Consider the following 22,862-nt stretch of genomic DNA (forward strand, 5'->3'; position numbering starts at 1 on the left):
GCCGAGCAGACTCCCTCCGGAGCTCGGAGGGAGTCCGCCATTCGGCGATGGCGCCAACCCGGAAGTCTGTTCTGTCTTGTGGTTCTAAATGCCCCAGGCCAGTAGTGCAGTATAACTAGATGGAAGGTGTAACCCCCCCCCCCATGGACAACATGGAAGAGGGCACAAAAAGGGCGGGAAACACAAGCCCTGGAGGTTGAATGTGGCTCTCTCCCCAGGCCATACACCCCCTTGCCAGACCTGCTTTATAGAACCTCATTGACTTTTTTGTTTGTCTGGAATGTGTTCTTGAACTCTCATAATGGCTCTTGGTTGTCTGAATAGAGAAGGTTTGTGAGTGTGGATAGAACCAAGTCTACTGCACGCAGGCCAAAAAAAATAAAAAATAAAAAAAATATCAAACCCATTGTTTCACACACTTTTACCTCTGCCCCCACCCACCACTGGCATATGCCACTCGCCCAGGAAGGTTGCGCAGATGAGAATAAGGCCTGAGTATGAAAAGGGTTCCCTACCTTGAATATGTTGGCTTTACAATACTGTTAAATTATATGACATTTATTTATTTGTATACACTATATATATGCATATGGCTGTATCAAAACATCAGGGTAGTGTATAACAATAAAACATAAACACCATTAAAGCAGTGGAATGATCTGTTACTCAGAGGCTTGGACAGGGCAGCAGGCCAGGTGGATTGGCACCTTGCAGCATTTCCCTGTCCTTGTGAACACAACTTACTACAAGCACATTCTCCTGCCTGCTGAAAGGTTTTGGCAGGAGAGGCATCTTTTAAGCTAGGGTGGGGCAATGGCTAGTTGAGAGTGTGAGACGCAGGTTCAAGCCGCCACACCCCCCCCATGAAACTCTCAGGGGCTGCACAAGCACCATGCATGTAAAGCCCTTGCTTCCCACCACCCTAAAAAGAATCCTGGGAACTGCAGTTTGTTAAGGATTCTGGGAATTGTAGCTCCCGAGAGGGGTAAACTACAGTTCCCAGGATTAATTTCAGGTTAGCCTACACCACAGACTTATTGTGAGGATAAAAGCCGGCGGGGGTGGGTGGGGGTTAGAGAGGGAAAAACGTAGGCTGATAGTACCTTGAGCTTCTTGGAAGAAAGGCAGACTATCGCCACCACGTGTGAAATCTGAACAGGACCGGTGAGAATTTCGGAGCAATATTTGTGAAAAGTCCATCCTTAACACTGTTCTCTCGCTTGTTGCTTTTCCCACGAGGAAGGGCAAAAGAGCCCGAGAAGCATCTCCGCGAACCTCTTTGAAAGGATGTGTCGCGGCTCCGGCGTAACCGACTGCGGCGAGGGAAAGGCTCTTTGCCCATGCTCAGAGGCACTCTGGCCTTTAGCCAGACCTTTCCTTTCCAGGACGGAGCCCTGGCATCCACCCCGCCTTCTGCCGCGGAGCAGACACAACAGAGCAGCAAGCGAGGGCTTTTTCTCTTGGGCACCAACGTGGCCAAACAGCAGCAGCAGCAGCGGCAGCGGCAAAACCTTTTCTAGGGCGAGACGAAACACGCTTGGCTGTGGGCGCGGCGGCTGCCGGCTTAGCTCTGTCTCCCTGCCTGGGCATCTCCGCGCCACTTACTCCCGAGTAGACATGCTTCGGCGGGGCTCTGCGGGAAGCCCCCTCCCTCCTCTGCCTCCAGCTCGGCCCCGCTCCCCTCCGGCCTGGATTAAGCAGCCGCTTGCTCCCGCCCCCGGCTGCTCTCCGGCTAAATCTCCGCGGTGCCGAGGGCCCCAAATAAATCCCGGGGAGGGAGGCCGGCCGTGTAATCCGATTCCCGGCAGGGCGCGAGGGGGCCAGGCCTGCGCCGAGGGCTAACTGCCCTGCCGCCCTTGATTCCGCTGCACAGACGAGCCGGGGGCAGCAGCCGGAGCTGCAGGCTCCGAGGAGGAGCCGCCTCTCATGCGCTAAGTGACCCTTTCTCCCCGCCCTCGTCCCCCGCACAGACCCACACGCAGCCTGGCAGCCCAGAGGAGCCACGGCGGCGGCGGCGGAGGGAGAGCGCGCGCGCCCGCCCGCGCGGCTACAAGACGACCGCAGGTGAGCGTGGGTGTGTGGGGTGCGCGTGTATATATGTATATGTATATTGCCTAAAGGGTTGCTTGCCCTAGAATCCTAGAACTGTAGAGTTCGGAAGAGGGACCCTGAGGATCATCTGGTCCAACCCCCTGGACTGTGCAGCTGCCCACCACCCCTTAGATGGAGTCAACCTTCAGCCTTGGTGTTATGACCAGCACCATGCTCTAACCAGCTGAGCTACCTTACCCAGGTGTGCAGTAGCACTGCTGTGGCTTTAAAGCACAGCTGCACACGCCAGGCGGAAATTCAGCCGGTGCAACCTTTCGTCAGGCAACATTGTAATAATAATAATTTATTATTTATGCCCTGCCCATCTGGCTGGGTTTCCCAGGAAGGAAAGGCACACACCTGTTTTGTGTTCATGAGGGGTGGAATGGCAGGACGGGGAGCAATAGCGGTGATATATAACTTAAGCATGGTTTGTTTAAGAGTGGGAAGCGTTTGCTCAAATTATCTAGCTGGTCGTTCATATAAGAGCTTACTGCCTAACATAGGAGCTAACTCCTGGGGGCCGAGGTCCCTTTGCCCCCCCCATAAAATATTTGAGGGAGCCGGAGCCCCCAAAGTTGATGGGCATTGCCATTCAAATGGTGTGCGCCGTGTCATGTGTTCGATTATGTGGGACAGGGTCTACCTGACACGCGCCCCCCCCCCCAGTATTTTATTCAAGTTGGCCCTCCTGCTGCCTAACTTTTAAGAACCGGTGCCTGAGGACTGCTCCAGGTGACTAGCTTATTGAGCATTGCTCTGGACTTCATTGCACAAAGGTTGCCTGAGGTTAGATTATTCCAGGTCTTGGTTGAGCATTTGTTGATTCCTTTCAAGTTTCACCATGTCCTAGCATCCCTCTCCCACGAAACAGGTGATAGTCAGGCAGGTGGTAGTCAGGCAGCATCCTGAGTTTTGCTTGTTTTCTTTCTCCCTTCTCATCTCTTTTTGTTTTTTTTTCTTTTGTGTTGTATACTTTATTTTTTTAAAAAAATAATATTTATTACTTTTCCAAAAGCTTAAACACTAAAAAGACAATACAATGCAATACATTAAACTAACAAAACAAAACAAAACAAAACAAAACAAAACAAAACAAAACAAAAACAATAAAATAAATCAAACAATTTCATTATCCCATCTTTCATTCACTTATTTCCACGACCTCCTCACACCTCCCTTTTTGTATTCCACTTCTGTTAATTATTTCAGCAGTTCCTTTCCATCTTCCTCTGTTTTCTATCCTATAATTATCTTAACTCATTCTAACCTTATTTTTTCCTTTAATGCTCTATTAATCTATCTATACTTAATTCCTTATAACATTTCTACTAAAGCCATATAACTTCATTCCAACATTTTTCTAACATTCATTAATTTTACAGTATTTCTTTAAATAATCTTTGAATTTTTTCCAATCTTCTTCCACCGACTCTTCTCCCTGGTCTCGGATTCTGCCAGTCATTTCCACCAGTTCCATATAGTCCATCAACTTCATCTGCCATTCTTCCCGGGTGGGTAAATCTTGTGTCTTCCAATATTTTGCGATGAGTATCCTTGCTGCTGTTGTTGCATACATAAAGAAAGTTCTATCCTTCTTTGACACCAATTGGCCGACCATGCCCAGGAGAAAGGCCTCTGGTTTCTTCAGAAAGGTATATTTAAATACCTTTTTCATTTCGTTATAAATCATCTCCCAGAATGTCTTAATCCTTGGGCATGTCCACCAAAGGTGAAAGAATGTGCCTTCAGTCTCGTTGCATTTCCAACATTTATTGTCGGGCAAATGGTAAATTTTTGCAAGCTTGACTGGTGTCATGTACCACCTATAAATCATTTTCATTAAGTTTTCTCTTAAGGCATTACATGCCGTAAATTTCATACCTGTGGTCCATAACTGTTCCCAGTCAGCCATCATTATGTTATGTCCAACATCTTGTGCCCATTTAATCATAGCTGATTTCACCGTTTCATCCTGAGTGTTCCATTTCAACAGCAAGTTGTACATTTTTGACAGATTCTTAATTTTTGAATCTAACAATTCTGTTTCCAATTTGGATTTTTCCACCTGGAAACCAACTTTTTTGTCCAAATTGTATGCCTCCATTATTTGATAATAATGGAGCCAATCTCGCACTTTGTTTTTCAATTTTTCAAAGCTCTGCAATTTTAATCTGTCTCCATCTTGTTCCAGAATTTCCCAATATTTCGGCCATTTGGCCTCCATATTGAGTTTTTTCTGTGCCTTCGCTTCCATTGGTGACAACCATCTTGGGGTTTTCTTTTCTAACAAATCCTTATATCGTATCCAAACATTAAACAATGCTTTTCTAACAATATGATTTTTAAACGCTTTATGTACTTTTACCTTATCGTACCACAAATATGCATGCCAACCAAATACATTATTGAAACCTTCTAAATGTGTTGTGTACTTTAGATGGGAAGCTTGCAGGCAAGGACCGTCTTGTTATCCTTGCTGTTATGTATGTAAGTTGCTCTTGGAGGCTTTTTTTGCTTGAAGAACAGAGTGAAAAATGCTTAAAATAAATAAGTGTAAGGGAAGTAGGTTGAAGGAGAAAAAGTGGCTGGTTGGAAGTGGAGGTTAGGCTGGAGCAGGGGGTGGGAGACGTGTGACCCTCCCATTGTTGTTGGACCCTTGATTAAGGTTACCAGATGTCCCCGTTTCCTGGGGACAGTCCGCGGATTTGCAAATCAGTCCCCTGACAAAATCCATCCCCTTCAACTGAAGTTGAAAAGTGTCCCCAGATTCATTGAAAAAAATCTGGTAACCTTACCCTTGGCAGTGGTGCCTGGGGCTTATAGGAGTCCAGCAATAGCTGGAGGTCAGCCACACACCTGACCTAGAGAGGAGAGGCAGGCTATTGACAATGAACTGCTCACTCTGTGCACCCCCCCCCCCAACTAAGATGGTCAGAGACAAAAAGTGTACCAGGCTCCTGTACTTTTACCATTTGTGTAGAAGAGGAAATTTCAGCACATGTCGCTGGTCATGCAAGCTATACTTGCTGAAATCCCCCTTTCTACGCAACTATCAAAGATGCAGGAGTCTGGTTTTATTTGTTTGCTTGCACCTGACCATCTTTCACATGACCTCCAGGCCCAAGGAGCCTGCCCTTACTATCTGCACTCTCAGCTGCTGATGCTTCTATGTGTGAGCCAAGACCTAAGCCAAGTGTGGGGAACCTTTGGCCATCCAGATGTTGCCGAACTACAAACATCCCTATCTGCTGGTTGTGCTTGCTGAGGCTGCTGGGAGTTATAGTTCAGCAACATCTGGAGAGTCAAAGCACACCCACCCACCCACCCCTTGATCTTGGCAAGTAAGGAATGAATAAGAACAGAATTATTTTCTCCCGTTCGCATTGGTGGGGTAGATTCTTCTTTAGCCTCTTTGCCTGTGTCTCACAATGGAGGCACCATGGATGAACTGGGGAGGAAAGGATTAAAGAGATCTTTGCTTGTGTTTCGCCCAGTTTTTACCAGAATGAGTCGGCGGGTGGAGGAGCGTATGATGCTTGCTGGCTCTTCAGCTTTTACTCAAGGCAAAATATAGACTCTCTTCCACTCTCCCACTGTTAAAAAATAATTGCTAACCAGGATTCTAGAGAGAGTTGTGGAGCAAAGGTGTTCTTAGGAAGCTCAAAAGTGGCAAGAAAGCAAATTGTGACTCGCAGCATGGACTGAAGTGGAAGGAAACAAGAGCTTGGCTTGGTCAAGCTTTACCCACAAATCCCTCAGCTCCCCAAATTTTAGCTGAAACATGCCTTTTCTCATCCCACAAACCAGCAGAAGCCATCATAGTGCCTTCCAGAAGGTGTGGAACAACAACTCCCATCATGCTAATGAGTACTGATGGGAGTTATAGTCCAGCAACATCTGGAGGATGCCCTGCCATAAACTTAATTGTAAAAAGGGTTACTTCCAACCATCACCCCCAAGAGCTTGTGTGTGCTGGTCCTGTGGGTTTCCGTGAGACGTGGTCCGAGTCCAGTCCGAGGTCGAGGGTGCAGTAATGAGGCCGTCCATCAAAGTTGAAGCTGGGTCCAAAGCAGGGAGTCAGGTGAGGTCAGGAGATCCGGCAGGACAGGGTGCAGGCAGGAACAGGCTACCAACAACGTTGCTCCTGCAACTTGGGATTGGGGCTGGCTGGCTTTCATCTGCCCCAAGGCATAGGGCGGCCCCGGTCCACAGGTGACTCGCCTCTCCTGGCCCGGAGGCGAGCACTCCTCCTGCGGGAACTTAGTTCCCTCCGCCTCTCTGCCCTGAGCCTCTGCAGCTCAGGAGAGGCTGGAAGGTTACCGGACCCAGAGGCAACCTCAGCTTCCTCAGCCTCCGAGTCCGAATCCCAGGCCATCACATTGTGGGTACAGCAGTGTTTCCCAAACGCGGTCCTCAAACTGTTTTTGGACTACAACTCCCATCATCCCGAGCTAGCAAGATGATTGGAATTGTGATCCAAAACCAACTGGAGACCCAAGTTTGGGAAACATTGCAGTAGAGTTTTGCATCCCCGATGTAATTAGGAATATGGATCTAGAGAGGTTAATTATTCCAAATAATTTATAAGAAGAATAGAAGAGCAGGTGTTTGGTGTTGCATGATGTGCAGTGCATCTGATAAGCTTTTATGAGGCCAGAATTTCTATCTGGTTCTTAAGTAGAATACAGGATGTGCACCACATATATAGGATCACATAATTGCACCTCCTGCTGATTACCGTATTTTTCGCCCTATAGGAGGCACTTTTCCCCCTCCAAAAATGAAGGGGAAATGTGTGTGCGTCCTATGGGGCAAATGCAGGCTTTTGCTGAAGCCTGGAGAGTGAGAGGGGTCGGTGCGCACCGACCCCTCTCGCTCTCCAGGCTTCAGGAGAGCCCCACCGCCAGGCCCACAAGCTGTGCTGCGCCTCCCCGCTGTCCCCAGACTTGGTTAGAAGGCTGGCGGGGGGGGGGGGGGAGAAGCCTGCTTCTCCCCGTCACCAGCCCCGCAAACTCGGGGGACAGCGGGAGGTGCAGCGCGTCTTTCCTGCTGTCCCCCGACTTGGTTAGAAGGCTGGCGGAGGGCTTCCCCCTCCTCCATCCCCGCAAGCTCCCAGAGCCATGCCAAAGCTGCACGCAGCTTCGGCATCGGTCTGGGTCCCGTTCTGGGGGCTGGAGGAGGGGGAAGCTCGGGCTTCCCCCGCCCCAGCCCCAGCCCCACGCCTGGGGGAAAAAATAATTCCCCCCCCCTTATTTCCTCCCCCAAAATCTAGGTGCGTCCTATGGGCCGGTGCGTTCTATAGGGCGAAAAATACGGTAATCTTGGAACAGGGAGTATCTCGGAACAGGGAGTCCCTGATTCTGGCTTCCCAGTTGCCCATTAAACTGAGGATTCTAATGTGCATTAGTGACCTGGAAGATGGAACTGGGAGTGGCTGTCTGTTTAGATTAATTAACAGAGAACACAAGAATGTGGTGGTGTGCTTTTAGACCCATAGGCGGAGTGCTAAAACTACATTGCCTATTGTGCAGTGCAATCCTATACTGGCTTACTCAGAAGTAAGTCCCACTGTGTTCAGTGAGGCTCCCCAGATAAGTCCCCAGAGGACACACTTGCCATGCCCCTATAAAACACAAATTCAGGGTTTTTGTGTGTGTTTTTAAAGGGAAAACTGGACATTTCCCATTCTTTCAATTTGTGGAAAGAACATTCGGTCCATGTGAATTTTGAGCAAAGGATTATAGGGGAGATCTGTCAACATATTTACCAGTTCAGTGGGTTGCCAGGTCTCACTGGAGAACTTGTGCTTGTATCTGAGACAGCTGCTGCACCTCCTTTGGTCCCTGCCTCCTCCTGGGGGGCTAAAACTAGGCATTTTGCTTGCTAAAGCAGGTGAGGAAAGAGAGCAGACAAAGGCAACAGTGCAGCATCTTCAGCATCTCCTACTCTACTGCCCTGGAACGAGGTCTCTAAGGTGCAAATTAATGACCCTAGTCAATGTAGGCAACCAGCTGTTCTACTCAGGCACATAGTTTTAAAAGGATGTACATTTTCCCAGCTGCCTAGTACGAGTATGCCTTCATATCCTTTGCTTGCTCTCTTGGGTGTAAGCCCCATTGATCTCAGTGCACCCGACAGACTGAAACAAGCTAAAACTAGTAAGTATGGCAATTGGAAGCATTGCTTGTTTACAAGCAAGAATTTGTGCCTTGCTAATGCCCCCCCACTGGCCGCCCCTCTCCCTCCCCTTCAAATCATTCCTTTTGCCAGAGCATACTTCAAAAGCAGGAAGCAGCGGGAGAGGAAGGGATGCAGTGCAGTGAGGAAATACGCTGAGAATGGGTTATCTAAATGCTCCTCCACCCAGATCTGAAGCATTCATCCCCCCCCCCCACCATGCCAGACTAGGCTGTAGGTAATCAGATGCAAAGTCTTTTGCATCTCTGCAGAGTTGTGCAGAACGACTTTTGCCCACCTGGGGCTCTCTGGATGTTTTGAAATACAACTCCCAACAGACCCAGGCAGTGCAGCTGGTTGGGACTGATGGAAGTTGTAGTCCAAAACATCTGGATGGCAAAGGCTGGGGTAGAAGGTTGGTGCAACTTTCCTTGTCCCTATATTAAAAGATGCATATACATCAATATTTTCTCTTCTGCTGGATGGGCCACCTTTGTGTCTGGGGAGGTTCGTCTTGAGAAGGGGGCCATGATTCAGTGTTAGAGCACATGCTCTGAATGGATAAGGACCCAGGTTCAACCACCAGTGAAAAGGATCAAGTAATACATCATCTCCCTTTCTAACCTGTATTCTCTTGTCACGTATTGCTCGTATCATTGCTTTCGTGGACAAGGGTCATATAAAAGCCTCCCTGCAGTAGAAAAACTCATCTCTGGAAAGGGTGGAAAGGGAATTAGCCACAGTAGTCTTCTTGGATGGATGCTTGATTTTAAAGGTTTGGGATTGACATCTTTATGGATTTTATTGCATTATTTGTGTGAATTGTCATAAGCTTTTCCAGGAAATCTGCAGATAAATTATGGGCAGAGTCAGGGGCCTAGCCAGGATTTATTCGGGGGCGGGGCAGGCTTTATGCTAGGGGCCCCAAACCGAATTATCTGTGGTGTAATTGGTCAGTTACAGTGGTGCCCCGCAAGATGAATGCCTCGCAAGACGAAAAACTCGCTAGACGAAAGGGTTTTGCGTTTTTTGAGCTGCTTCGCAAGACAAATTTCCCTATGGGCTTGCTTCGCAAGACGAAAACGTCTTGCAAGTTTGTTTCCTTTTTCTTAAAACCGTTACAGTAATACAGGGTGCATTGCTTGAAGAGGTGCAGTTGCGACTTGACTTCGAGGAGCAACTCATAGCACGCGGTGTGGTAGCCTTTTTTGAGGTTTTTAAAGACTTTGGTGATTTTTGAAGCTTTTCCAAAACTTCTTTTGCAGCCATTTGGTAAGTTAAACTTTTAAAACTTTTTGGGGGGTTTTTGGATTTTGGGTTGGGGTGTTTGGAATTCAAGGACTTGGTGTTGGGGAGGGGTTTGCAAGAATCTGGAAGCTTGTTTCCCCCCCCCCTGCATTTTTATGATTTTTTGTGACCATTGGGCCACTCTGCTGTTTTTTAAAAAAATTTCTGGATTTGAATTTCTGTGTGGTGGGTGGCTGGGGGAACAGTTGAGGAGGGGTTTGCAAGAATCTGGAAGCTTGTGTGGTTTTTTTCTGCATTTTTATGATTTTCTGTGACCATTGGGCCACTCTGCTGTTTTTTAAAAAAATTTCTGGATTTGAATTTCTGTGTGGTGGGTGTGACTTTAAAGAGCACTTAATAAACTCTTGTTGTGCTAAATTTGGCTTTGTTTGGACTTTTTTTGACCATAGGAACGCATTAATTGAATTTCAGTGCATTCCTGTGGGATTTCGTGCTTCGCAAGACGAAAAATTCGGTAGACGAAAAAACTCGCGGAACGAATTAATTTCGTCTTGCGAGGCACCACTGTAGTTAAGCATTTTTATTTATTTATTTGATTGGGTGGGCAGCTGCACCCCCGAACCTCACTGGCTGCACCCATAGGCGGGGGTGGGGGTGGGTGGTATGGAATTTGTCATCTGTGTTATGGGTCTTGGGCGGGGTGTGTATGTGTGTGCAACAGTCTTCCTATACTTGGTCTCATTCCCTTCCTCCCACTCTTTTCGTTGTGTAATGGGGAGAGTGCCATCACTGGATATGGGACACTGGACAGGATGAACTTGTGCAAATGCACTGATAATTCTTTTTCTTCAAATGAACTTAGGAAGCTGCCTTACACCAAGTCAGGCCGGTGGTCGGTCTAGCTGAGTATTGTCTACACTGACTGGCAGGGTTTCAGACAGGGAGGGACTGCATTTCCAGACGTACCTGGAGATACTAGCAATTTAACCACTGCATTGAAAGCAGATTAAATTTGATGCTCTGCAACTGAGCTATGGCTCATTGAATATAGATTTCTTTTGCTCATGGTCCGCGGGAAAGCAAATTTTCTTTAGGTAAGTATTTGGGCCAATTTCCAGTAGACCCCCAGTAAACCACTACAGGAGTTTATGGGATGCAAAACTTTCCTTCCATGAAGTTCCTTCCCTTATTATTTTTTTAGGATCCAAGCCTTATCGAAAACAATTTACTTATTTACGGTGAAATTTGGGCATAGATGGAAGTCTGCAGAAACTTCTTAAGGCTTTCAGCATTGGAGAAACATGCTTATTTTATGCTGCCATTAGTTCGGTCCTGCGTCAGGATTTATTTATGGAGCCCTCTAGACTAGCTCTCATTTCTCTCAATGATGCCGCCAGATTGCACTTACTACCTTAGAAAAACAAACAAAAGTGGCCTAGTGATGAATTCATTGCTCAGGAGGAACTGGTTCGAGTGAGTTTTGCATGGAGGCTTTTGAGTACAGTGATTTGATTGTATTAACAAGCAGATTGGAAGGCCACCTTCTGCTCACAGCTTTCCATGCCTGTTCCCTGCAGAGCTGATGAAGGAACGTTTCCTTCAATGCTGGCAAATTACTAGGACAACAAGAAAACTTAATGAAACGCGGCAGGATTAAGGCGTGCTCTAAAAGTTATGCCTTGATTACAGGTAGCACCAGTCTTCGTAAAATCCATTTTCATTGCTACAGTTTATTTCAAAGTCCCACTGCACAGCATTTCTCGATCCAGAAATATTTTTATGTGCAGATTCCCAGAGTGAACACAGTGGCCAATTTCTCCTTCCTCTGAGCTAAGCCATGGTTTGGCTTAGTGTGTCATCGGAAGCACGCATTGCCCCACCAACCTCAGCCTCCCCTCCCCTCCCCTGCCTGCCTGCTGTCTTGTTACATACAACCAGCCCATGGAGTGGCATTGCTTGCCAGCTTCTTCCTCCTCAGTCTTGTAGAACTTTGCGGGGAAGGAGGATGGGAGCAAACCTGGAATTACCTGGCTGTTCCTGTCTTTCGCTGTGGCTCTGCTTACTGCTGGTCTCCCTTCCTTCCACCCTCCCAGTCTCAAGAACATCTGCAACCACTGGAAACCAGGGTTATGGTTGACTCTCCTGGACAAATCACAAGCTGTAAACCACGGTAGGTCAAACCTCGTTTATAGCTTGTGGTTTGTCTGGACAGTGCTGTATCATAAGTCCAGGTTATGCCAATCCATGACTTGGCTCAATGCAGGGCAGAAGCAAAATAACCAAGGTTGAGCAAAGTGGCTATAATCTCCTCTATAGGAGCCTGCTCGCTCATACTAAGCCATGGTTTGTAATTGATCTTAAGGGGACTGTTCTGGAGCAAAGGAACCTCAAGTGGAGACTTCAGTGTGAAACTCCAGAATTACAATTCATCAAGAGGTTCAGTGCTGTCATTTGTGGATTGCATTGTCACAGTGGATTCTTTTAAAAAAACACAAATCACATGACATGGGTTAGCTGACTTGCCAGTGTGAAGATGTCTGTGTTATCCACACAACTTTTTGTGTGTGTGAATGGCCACGGTTAGGAATGAAATACATGCACACTTTCAACTCAGAATAGCGTCTCATGCGTCTAATGAAGTGGAGTGTAGTTGACAAATGCTTTTGCCGTAAAAAATATATATGGTTGACTTTCATGAATGCATTAGCCATGTGACTGTTATTTTTGCTATAGTAAAGTATGCCACTTAATTATACATTTGCCTGCTTTGGTTCTTCATGAAGCAACAAGTGTAAAAGCCTTTTTTCATTTGTACATGTGATAAATGTGGAAAATCTGTTTCTAAAAGTGATTGGGATAAATCTATGGAATTGTAGTTTCCCCTCATAACATTCTTTACAAACTAGGGTTCCCATTTTTTTTGGGGGGGGGGGGAGTCCTGGACTTTAAAAGTGAGTTGGATGTGCTTTAAATGTATGGTATGGAGTTGTCCTGGGAAACTCCTTGTTTTAGCTGCATATTTTGCAACGTAGGCTCTGCACATGGAGTGTGGGGGAAAATTAAGGAAAAAGCAGGCTTCATCTTTTTTTCTTTTTTTAAAAAATTGATTGTGCATTGCTGCAGTCATGAGACAATGGAAAAGATCCAAAGAGTTATTTTCTTTTGTTATTAAATAAATAATAGAGCAAAGTCAACAGCCTAAGCCTTAAGCTGTTTTGCCTCACTCTTTGCTTTACTGCTGAGTTTTCAAACCTCCTGTCTTGCTTCGTTTCTGAAAACAGATTAGGGAGCAGCATTATTTGTTTCCTCAACTCTCTCTCTTTCTCTCTGTTTTTGCTCAAATGTCCCCCCCCCCGCCCCCGGTGTGTATTAAGTGTGCTTACTAACGTTACAGTATGTTTGATTCTGGATTCAAAAAAGTTTGGTTTAAGAAAAGAGTTGAAGTGCTTTACACGGAGGAAGTCACGCTGAATAAAAAAGCATAGAAATGGTTGAGTTCAGGCTTTCACCTTGGTTTCCGTGTCAAGTAAGCAGCAAACGTGTTCTATAGGATTGCATATTGTGCTTCCTTACAACTTGACTTTCACATGCCTGTGCTTTCTCTTGGCCCGTTCAGGGTCCCCCCCCCCACTCCCTCCTTTCTTAATCCTTTACACTTCAGTCCTCATTTGAAATGGAGCTATATGTTCCTAGTTCTGTGGCTTCCTTTCCATCTGTTTCCCTTTCTACTGAATTTAAGTTGTGAACTTGACCAGGTTTGGTGGGCTGTCATTTCCTCCTACTTTACTTTTATCTATAAAGATAGCATAAAAATAACCACTTCTGCTGCTACTAGAGCTCCTACTATTAATACATTTTTGCAGAAAGGAATGTTTTCATGTTGGCCAACTCGACATGAGCCAGTCTGCTATAACAGAATATAAGTCTGGAAAAAAATAAATACAAATAAATCAAAGAAAGTCTTGAAGTATAACATTGCTTCCTAGATACGGGTAGCCCAGAACAATAATAGTGTTCTAGAAAAAAATTGGGGTTGGCTTTTACAGCCCAACTCTCCATCAAAGGATTCAGTTTCCCCCTAAGTCGATCGGCGAAAATTGAGTGAAAGCAAGGAAGATCTTTATTTTTCTGTTGCAACAGAGTCCCACCACCCCTTGCAAGGAGGTGAGGACCCAGAGCAAAGGTGTGCCAGAATGACATTTTGAAATTGCCCAACTCCTTAGCCAAAGACCACCCAAAAGGCATAATATACGTGTCACAGAAAGAGGCGGTCTATAACAGATGAGAGTGTGGCTTGTCCCCTGTCTGACAAGATACCTGATAATGGTCACTGATTGCATTACCTGGCCAGGTCACAGACATACCCTATTCATACACAAAATATGCCCTTAAGACAGGATTTGTAAGTGAAAAGAACGATTGGAAAAGGATCCTCCAATATATTTTCTTCTGCACAGGAAATAAGGGGGGGTCATTAAAGGTCAAGATGGCTTCAGGATTGCTCTCTGTACTCTTTCAGACTTGTGGTTTATATACTTATATGTGTGTATTTACCTTGTGTACCTACAAACATTTATTTTATATTTGAAACCTTAGAATTTTTGTAACAGTTGGAAAAACATACTGTTTGTGTCACTACACAGCAAAGGCATATCCTCTACCAAAAAATGTAGCAGTACTGGTAGTAGCGATCCTGCAATCAAAACAGCATTTGGGAGGGAGGGAAAATAAAATGGCTTGACTTTGGTTTGCGTTTTGCAAAGTGACCTGTGGCTGAGATGTAAAATTGGCAAAACAACAAAGTTGTACAGCGGCGCCATTGCTGCACATCTCAGCAAGGGATTGTTTCCTGGAGGAGGAGATGTTGTGTCCTTAGATAACATTTTGTAATTCTATGGCGCATGATGCAAATATCCGGAGCAACTGAAAAATAAGCATTTTGGGTTGCTTTTGTCTACCCGGAAGTCAGCTCCACTGAGTTCAGTGGGACTCCCAGCAATACTTGGTAGACTCATTAGCTGTACCAGTTTGCTTCAGTTCTCTTTAGCTCTTCATAAGTAATGTTATTGTTTACAATTTTTTATTACACTTTCAGAATTGGCTGAAATCTCATTGAGCTGGTAATTGCTAATTGAAGTAAGGTAAAGGTAAAGGACCCCTGGATGGTTAAGTCCAGTCAAAGATGACTGTGGGGTTGCGGAGCTCATCTTGCTTTCAGGCCGAGGGAGCCGGCGTTTGTCCGCAGACAGCTTTCTGGTTCATGTGGCCAGCATGTCGAAACCGCTTCTGGCGCAATGGAACACTGTGATGGAAACCAGAGTGCACAGAAATGCCATTTACCTTCCCGCCGCAGTGGTACCTATATATCTACTTGCACTGATGTGCTTTCGAACTGCTATGTTGGCAGGAGCTGGGAGAGAGCAATAGGAGCTCACTCTGTCACAGGGATTTGAACCACCGACCTTCTGATCGGCAAGCCCAAGAGGCTCAGTGGTTTGGACCACAGCACCGTCCCTTTACCTTGCTAATTGAATTATGCATCTTGCTTCAGGGTTACTGTCTGTTGGAAGTGAGGTTGAGGGGATGATGCACCTTCATCCCCTGCCTGGAGTTACTCTTCTTGGTGACTTTTTTCTTGCCATCTAACCAATTTACATTGTCAAGCAAATGACTGCCCATTTCAATGATTGTTGCTTTCGATTTTTGGACAGATTTCAGGGCACTGTATGTTTATGGTCCCCCCCGCCCCCAACCCACATGCTCTGTCCAGAAAAAACAACAACAAAAAACAACAATCCACAATACAGTATTGGGTATTTTTGCATGGATTAATAATGAAAATTAATAAGCATAAACAGCATGATGGAAAAATTAACTGTTTATTACGATGTTATAAATTTGTCACAATGTTATTAGTAAAATATACGCATCCAGCTCACATTTTAACACTCACAAAATACAATGGTACCTCAGGTTACAAACACCTCGGGTTACAGACTCCGCTAACCCAGAAGTAGTACCTCGGATTAAGAACTTTGCCCCAGGATGAGAACAGAAAACGCACGCCAGTGACAGTGAAAGGTCCCATTAACTAAAGTGGTACCTCAGGTTAAGAACAGACCTCCAGAATGAATTAAGTTTGAAACAGATTTACCACTGTACAAGTAAAGCTCATTTTTCGCTACATTAATAAATAACATAGACTCACATTTAGATGAAAGACAATGACTGTGCTTTCTGCTTGCGTCACAGGGCCAAAAAGTGAGGGAAAGATTAACAATAAGCCAATATACATCAACAGTGGTTAATGGCTAACATAATCATCTCAACAGTGAATAAAAGAAGTTAAACTGAATGCACAGTTAAGATCAAAGATGGTAGCTGACCAAATCCTATGGCAGGCATAGTCAAACTTGGCCCTCCAGATGTTTTGTGACTATAGCTCCCATGATCCCTAGCTAACAGGACCAGTGGTCAGGGATGATGGGAGCTGTAGTCCCAAAACATCTGGAGGGCCGAGTTTGCCTATGCCTGTCCTATGGGAACAAAGGCTGTCGAATTCAAAAACTTGTAAAAGGGAAAAAAAGCCCAGTATTAGAGAAATTCACAGAAAGACACTGCAAGCAAAACTAGAGAAAAGTGGACTGTGGGCCAATTTGATGCTTGATCTACCCTCCCTATTCCCAGGTTAGCATGTATAAGGTTGCAGCTTCTGGGGCCTAAAATGTGGAGACCAGCAGGGGCATCCTTCTCACTTTTTATTTATTTCACTTCACATGAAGTGAGACGCTAGCTGTGCACCATCTTAATCAGGCCAGAGACATTTGTTTTAGTATTACTATGACATACACAGCAGTACAGGCTGCAGGTGGGGTAGAGGGCCCAGGCCACATATAGTGTTCTGAGCCCAGAAAATCCTCTTGGCAGTCAGTGTTTGCAGTCAGGCTACATTTGCATCAATGTGTATTACTGTGCATGCCCCAATCTTTGAGCAGCAAGAGATTCCAGGGGTTCCAGGAGCTCATTCATGGTTTGGTTTCCTTGGAATGCAGGTCAATGGAGATTGTAGTGTCTTTAGGATACATGGTTGTATTTACACACATATACAACCTGAGCATAGGATGGAATGGATTATTACATCAATGCTCCAACAGATCTTGCTTCCCTGTTAGGGTTCTAGGGGTGGGGTGAGGGGTCCCCAATGCCATAGCTTTGGATTCAGTAGAGAGCAAGAAGCCTCCCTGTCTTTCCAGCTTCCAGTCAACATTAAACATGCCAACCAGCCTTTGCTGTTCTCCTCCTTACAATATGATGTCACCTCCAGCCAGGTGAGGGGGTAGAGAAAATGTTTGCCCCCTCCTGTATAACACCATCCCTCCATTGTCTCCATGATAACATGGCCGCCTGTTTAGTCATGCAAATGGGGGTACTTAGCTTGGCTGGCTAGGGCCATTATCTTACAAAAAAATTGGTTTCTTTCACCAGTACAGCAGGTTCTGTCTTGTACAGACCCCCTTTTTGCAGATTCAAAACCACAGGTTTGGTTGGAACCCATTAGCACCCTCCATACCCAAAGCATCAACTCAATATCTGCACTGGGGCTCATGATTAGGCTCTCTCCTTGCTAACCACAAGCTTCAGCCAAGGTTTGTTCTTGACCTTAGCTGATAGTGAGGAGGAGAAAGTTAATCGTGAGTCCTGGTGTGGATGACACACTAGAACAAATCTTGGCTTAGCTTAATTCAGCAGCCAAGAGGGGCAGGGGAGGAGCAAAGTACTGTGAGCTCCTCTCTGGGAACCTGCAAATTCACACACAAATTGGCTCACTGCACCATGCAGACCAGGTCATAATATTGGAAGGCATCTGGGTGGGAAAAGAGGTTTCCTCTGCATTTGGTACATCCGTTCATTGAGTTCCCTGGAGGAAGGATTGGATCAAAGCATAAAGTTCAGTACTTTATTGATCATTTTATTGATTTTATTGATTTCTGCCATTTGCCGTATATTGCCGTATATTAACACCATCATTTCTAAGTGGTCACAAAAGAGATATAAAGGATATAAACCATTTAAAATTAGCTATAAAATCTTAAGCTTACTTAAAATTTCTGTGGGAAAAATGGTCTTCACCGAGTGCCTGTCTGGTCTCTCCTGGGAGTGAATTGGAATCAATCATTTCTTAGCTTTCATATTTTGTATCGTATTTCATGTTATAGTAGAAGATTGTAATCATTCTCACTAAGCTTGATCATTTAGCATTTTTGTGAGAAGCTAATGGCGTGGGCGGTAATCTTTAAGGAAATAACATTTCTTTTGTTTGTGGTGTATTCTGGGGGAAAAACCCCATAATGAATGGATTTGATTTTAAAAGGAAGTTATGATACAGACACCACCACCCCCCGATCTTTTTCTTGTTTTCATTTTTTAAAATTAAACTTTAACCTCTTATTTTCTGCCAAAAGGAAAGAAAGGAAATAATATATATCCAAGGCGAAGTGTTTCCCACGAGAAAGTTATCTCTTTGGTGGTTTAGTTGAAAGGGGACAGACCTTTAGGATAATGACTTTAAAGCTGGCTGATACATTATTGCTATGGAAAATCAAGTAGATCACTTGGTTATTATTTTTATCCTCTGGTTCTGTGGCTTAACTTTTCAGTAACAATAATTGCTCAGGAAACCATTAGATTATTGTTTACTTTTCTCATCATACTTAAAAAAAAATAAATCATACAAGGATTAATGTGAACAAAGTGATCTTGCATTTAACCCTTTGTTGATAGAAACATTGACGCTTATCGTTTTGGTTTTGGGTATCCAAGAAAGCTATAAAGATAAAATACTTAGTGGAAGGTACTGAGGGTGACCCCATTTACAAACAGAAAACTATGCTTTTATTGATAAGGTTCATTTTGCAGTAAAACAATGTAGTGATACATAAGTCATGGGAGTCAACAATATCCCACTATGTAACATTCTTCAATGTCCACAAATGGTATGTGTGATCTAACTGACCCCACAGCTTGTTAAACATAAAACATTAATATACATATAGTGTAATTATAATAGCTGCACAAGTGTAGGAGTAAAGAATCTCAAAAAAAAACACAAAAAACCTTGCAACCTCAGCACACACTACTTGAGGAGCCTACGTAAAAACAACCCATTGCACAACTGCATTACTAAGACAGACTAAATGGTTACATGAAGCACATGGTTGCTGTAAAACTATGCCCCCAATGATATTGAAAGCCAATGAAAGATCATGAAGCAAAAGCGAGGTCCCACTCCCCCGTCCCACTTTCTACAAAGGGTGATCAATGACATCTCAGTCTCGTGGCCAGGTCTGAACTAGATTGGAATGGAACTGAGTAATGCTTGTCATCCGATAATGCTTGCCACTGCCCCAGAATAAACCTGAACTTCTGCAAACATTGTGGCTTCCCCAAGCCTGCTGCTACTTTTGTCTCGGGCGTGGGTGGGGCTGTCTTGGCTCCATAAGGAATGGCACCTTCATGTCTGAACCAAACCGCCACACAAGAAAACGCAGCTCAGACAGTTCCAGTTAATCCTATCTATTGTCATCTCTCTGCAGCCGTTGGGTCTCTTAAATGCATTGTTTCCAAGGGAGGATCCTGAGAAGAGCTTAACCAGAGGTAGACCGCCTGATCTTTCTTTTATTCGCATGGTCCCTGATCCCTTTTCTTTTCTTTTTCTTTGCTTTAAACAACCGACCTGTCATTGCACACAGCCAGAATTCTGCAGGGGCAATGATCCCATCGTTGATTAATCCTTTCCAAATGAAGCAAAAAACAAAGCAAGTATTAATGAAAAGCTGGCACAGATGTGTTCCATTTTCTTTGGAAGGTTCGCACAAGGGTGTGTTGGTTACACACATGGCATAGATGCAAGGGTATGCCTTGATCTCACGTGGCCTCTTCTCCTGTCCCTGGCCCCATATGACCTTTAATGGGAACAAGAGCATTCTTGCATCCATGTCTACTCAGGCAGGCACTGCATACATTAAGAGTGTAGAACAGAATGTTCCAATCAGCAGCAAGCATCTAGCTCATGCTCTCCTCTCCTCTCCTCTGGCACAGCTGTTGGAAAGAGAGCAGACAGCTTTCTGTTTCCATTTTCCACGGAAACCACTTAGAAATGTACTTCAAAGGCAATGTTGCGTCCCAATGTCATGATGACGTCGGGTGATTGACAGGTGGGTGGTCTCGCCCACCTGTCAAACTTGCCCCCTGGGTGTATGTGGAGATTAGGACTTGGCCCACTGGCCAGGCTCAGTTCCCCACCCCTGTTTGAATTACTCAAGAGTAGCAGCAACTTCACTACTTCCTTTATTTATTTATTTATTTTAAACAACACGTATATTATACTTAAGAGTCCAATCATACATTCATATATTGCTACAAAAATTAAAATGATGACACCTATATGAAACATACCTATGCAGATATTCATAGAAATCATAATAACTAACAATCTGGTATACATAAGGACCTTGGAAATGATGGAGTGGGAGAGAGACATGTTTATAAGAGAGGGAAACTAAGTAGATAGTTGATTATTCTAAAACAGTATATGCAAACCATTGCAAATACCATCTTTGGATAAGCCTATTTTTCTGATGTTCATTTGTCAGTCTTTCACTTCTATAGCATGTTGATTTAGTAAGACTGTGATATTCCATATTTTCCCATGCCACTTGGCTACCAGACAACTGCTGTGCTAGTCTCTTGCTGCAAAAAAGAATGAGTTTTGTGACACCTTAAGGACTAACACATTTCTTAAAGCATAAGCTTCCATGGACTACAATTCACTTCATCAGACACATGAAGTGTTCCCCTGAGTTTTTGTTGGCATCCGTCTGTCTCAGGAGACAATGGAGGAGTGTGCCATTGAGGATGAGGTCAAGCTGTTGGACAGTGCCTGCTCTGACTGTAGAGACCGATGCGGAGGAGACATGTTGGATTGCAGCTGGGGCAGATGAAGGTGTCCGGTTTTGCTGCTACAGGTGCACCATGGTGTTTCTTCTTTCTGCAATCCTCACAGCTATCATTCCTCCTCTGGTCACTGCTGTGGAAGCACAACCTGGCTGTTTGTCTCCAGGCACAAACATACAACGGAGTTCATGTTCCAGAAGACATCTTTGTAACACAGAGTTGGTCTGCCAACAGGCCTAGTGCCTGAAGCTGGCTCCCCATAGAGCATGTTCTTGGGGATCCTGCAGGGATGGAATGACAATGGGAAAAGTCCACTCTGTAGGCTTCTCACTCAGGTTTCTTTTCCATGACTAGTTTGCCTCAGATTCCTGCTAGAATCCCAAATCAGCTCTGCTTTAGTTTACACACACTCTCAGGCTTGGCGGGGGGTGGATTTACAAGTACAGTGGTACCTCAGTTTATGAACTTAATCCGTTCTGGAAGTCCGTTCTTAAACCGAGACCGTTCTTAAACTGAGGTGCACTTTCCCTATTGAGGCCTCCCACCGCCAATGCCCTTCCACCATTCGGATTCTGTTCTTAGACCGAGGTAAAGTTTGCAAACTGGGACACTACCGGTTTTGCGAAGTTCGTGAACCAAATCGCTCTTAAAGAGGACTGTTCTTAAACCGGGGTACCACTGTACTTCAGGAAAATATCATTGATCAAATCCTGAAGATAGCGTAACAGAACTACCTTCAGATCTTGTGGTATAGTATAACCAGTCATTTCATTAATTAAATGCAAAATTTCTATTCAGAAGGGGTAAGCAGTTGTTCTTTAAAAATCACTACTTCTCCTAAAAGGCATGAGGGCAAGAATGTTCCTCTTTAACTAAGCCTTTGGATGATTGACAGCCAATGCTATCGGGGGGTGTGTGTGTGTTATTGGGTTGTTTTTGTTTTTATTTTGATTATTTTTTTAAAAAGTTATTGAAATATGAGCACACTTAAGTAACATGGCAAAATGGACTGGGGTTCTTTTTCTAAATGTAACACTCTTGGGTAGAAAGGCAGGGGAGAGAATCAACAACTAAATGGAAGAAAATGGCAGCTCCTGAAAACCTTTGTCCATATCAATTACAGTCAGGAGCGCACCTCTGCAAATCTGTAGGACACCCTGCCCCCCCAATAACCATTCCCTGTTCATGCAGTTACTGCTGGCTGGTTACTCAGATAACAACATGGTCTTTTTCTTTTGTTCTACTGTGGGAGTTCAAAATAAAGCTTTTGAGAAAAGTGTGTAATACAGAAAAATAGACATTTGGGAATGTGAGTTATTCAGCAACTCCAAATTGCTCATTGAGCACAGAGAATTTGCTGACTTGCCTGGCCACACCAGTTACCTTTAAACTTATGGAATGCGATTCTCTCTCTCTGAAAGACTAGAGCATTAGTTGTGTGACCAGTTCAAAGTTTCCTAACGTCCATATAGGTAAGAAAAAGTGCTTTCCCTTGACCTCCACTTCTTTTTCTTCTCTTTCATTGTTTCATTTCATTTTATCCAGTTGATACTTTGCTTGTGGTGTTGCTTTTAGCCCAACGATTCTATTCTAGACTTAAGATGAGAGCAGAAGTCATGTACTCTAAGACAATTCCGAGATTTTCCACCTGAGTTGAACTACCTCATGCTGCCTAGTGGTAGCACTCATCTTGACTATGCCTTTATCTTTGGAACACGTGCCAAATCTAGACTTCAGCGTAACACAATATGGCTACTGATTGACAAAAATTGGGGTGAGGTGTGTTTTGGAGTGACCACAGTATAAAATAGGGATAGGGAATTTTTTTTCACCTTGCGAGCCAGATCCAGAATTATCCTACCCTCCGTGGACCATTTTTGATAAGAGTGTGGAGCCAATCCCCTGATGTTACATGTTATCAGGCGCAGGATTATCTCCCATCTTAGCTTCAACTCCTCTGCCATTCCTCTTGAACTCCTTAATGTAAGATATGGATGTAAAAGTGTGGACATGGCCAGCTTCTCATGTTGCGACGTACAATGATCTTTATATAAATCCCTCTTTTTTTTTTTAAAGAACCACCTTACGTTTATTTACTTACAGATATGTCCTTCCATCTCTTTGCTCTGATCTGCTGACAAGTACATATCCCGGCAGCTCCCAAATCCACAAGGTAAGCAAAGCGTTACGGATTCAGATACACACGGGGTTTACATTATTGTTGCTATTACTGTTATTTATTATAATAAATCGCAGGGTGGTTCACAACTCAAAAATACAAAATAAGAATGCAAAATACATAACACAAAATACAGAAGAAAACAAAAATGGAAGCAAAATCATTTACTCCATTAACACATTTAAAAGGCCTTGGAATGATAATCAGCCCA

At 44.5% G+C, this 22,862-nt stretch overlaps 1 protein-coding gene across 2 annotated transcripts in view; it reads left to right on the top strand.

Moving 5' to 3' along the window:
- Positions 1-1,861: 1,861 nt before the first annotated feature.
- The window catches only part of SLC16A12 (solute carrier family 16 member 12), a 50,166-nt gene continuing 29,165 nt past the window's right edge, over positions 1,862-22,862 (top strand). The window contains exons 1-2 of one of the 2 annotated variants that reach the window (XM_081004565.1): positions 1,862-2,064; positions 22,576-22,645. The gene's annotated coding sequence lies outside the window, so the exon portion shown is untranslated. The remainder of the gene's footprint in view (positions 2,065-22,575; positions 22,646-22,862) is intronic. The other variant, XM_081004566.1, reaches the window with a different exon arrangement.

Source organism: Podarcis pityusensis (genome assembly GCF_964106645.2).
Source record: "Podarcis pityusensis genome assembly, chromosome: 5".
Taxonomy (NCBI): Eukaryota; Metazoa; Chordata; class Lepidosauria; order Squamata; family Lacertidae; genus Podarcis; species Podarcis pityusensis.